This window comes from Antechinus flavipes, chromosome 3, assembly GCF_016432865.1.
Source record: "Antechinus flavipes isolate AdamAnt ecotype Samford, QLD, Australia chromosome 3, AdamAnt_v2, whole genome shotgun sequence".
NCBI lineage: Eukaryota > Metazoa > Chordata > Mammalia > Dasyuromorphia > Dasyuridae > Antechinus > Antechinus flavipes.
In genome coordinates this window covers 71,442,150-71,443,687 of record NC_067400.1, presented here as the reverse complement: position 1 = coordinate 71,443,687, position 1,538 = coordinate 71,442,150, and positions in this window count along the sequence as shown.

Below are 1,538 nucleotides of genomic sequence, written 5' to 3'. Positions count from 1 at the left end.
TTCTCTTCTTAATTATATGGAGAGAGAATGGTAATGGAAAAAATAGTCAATTATATGTTCTTTCAGTCCAGTATCAAAAAAAAAAATTAGGCATGATGGTTGAATAAAAGGAATGTGTATTTCATTATATAAATAGATAGGTGACAGATAATAGGTAGTGATAGCTATCAATTAGGTATATAGATATAAGTAGAAATATGGATAGGTCTAGATAGCTATAGATAGATTAGTGAATGGGAGTATAGAAACATATATTTGCATATATACATATATCAAAGAAGTAAGAAAAATAAGAAAAGAGTTAGGATGAAAAAGAGATAGAGAAGGAATCTAATACTTCATTTTGTCACTTCTTTCTACCAATGCAAGTCATTACCTCCTCTGGACTTCTAATCTTAGAATATATTTGGAGCAGCAGTTCTTAAAATGTTATTGTGAGATCCCTAAGGGTCCCTGAGGACCTTAAGGGGGTTTTCCATGTCAAAACTATTTTTGTAATAATACTAAGAAGTTTTCAGCTCTATTCTTATATGTGTGTTTATCTCTTGGGAGAAAGGGTCCTCAATAATTTTTAAGAATATGCAAAGGATCCTGAGACCAAGGTTTAAGAATATTGACATAAAGCACTGCAGTATGTCTGTGGATATATTTATTGAAATATTTATTTTTTACAAATTTAGAAGAGGTATCTTTGGAGTCTCAAAGTTCTGGGTTCAGAGCCTACATCTGATACTTTACTGACTCTGAAACCTTGAGTAAAGTATAATTTCTCTTAATTTAATTTCTCTAAGGTTATTGTGAAACATATATTATCAATATAATTCTTTGCAAACCTCAAAGCATTATATGAATATCAATTATAAGCATTACTGTTAATTGGTCATTATTTTCTACTCACAATATGTTCTTCTCCTGTGCCTTCTTGTAAATAATTGAAAGTATAAAAATTAAAAAAAAAAAAGATCTACAAGGAGAATGTGTGTGTGTGTGTGTGTGTGTGTGTGTGTGTGTGTGTGTGTGTGTAATCAGATTATCTAATGGGATAAGTTTGAAGGAAATATGTCCTTTTTAATATGTCAAGTTCATAATATAACCTTCTCAACTTAAAATTAAGTCAACTGGATATAATATATGCAGTGTTTTCTACATGATATAATTCTTAAAAGAGTCACTATCGATTGTTTTCATTTCTTATTTTTTTAGGTTTCTTATTTTTAGGGTATTCTTTCCTGCCTTAAAGAAAAAGAAAAAAAGAAGAATGGTTTAATTAAACTAAAAAATTAGACATATGGTTTATTTTTCTCTCATAGTTTTGTTTAGAAGAAAAACTAATCGTCCTAGTAAAAGTTACTATTTGTTTGAAGCTTAATCAGACTTAGGGAAAGATCCACTTTGGGGAAAATTAAATTTCTAGAAAGATCTTAGATTTATATTTTTAACTGAAATATAATAAATATTGATTTTAAAAGAATGGTAAAGTGATACTTTTAATATTTGGATGAAAAATACATGATAGAAAACTTAATCATGTTGAGGAA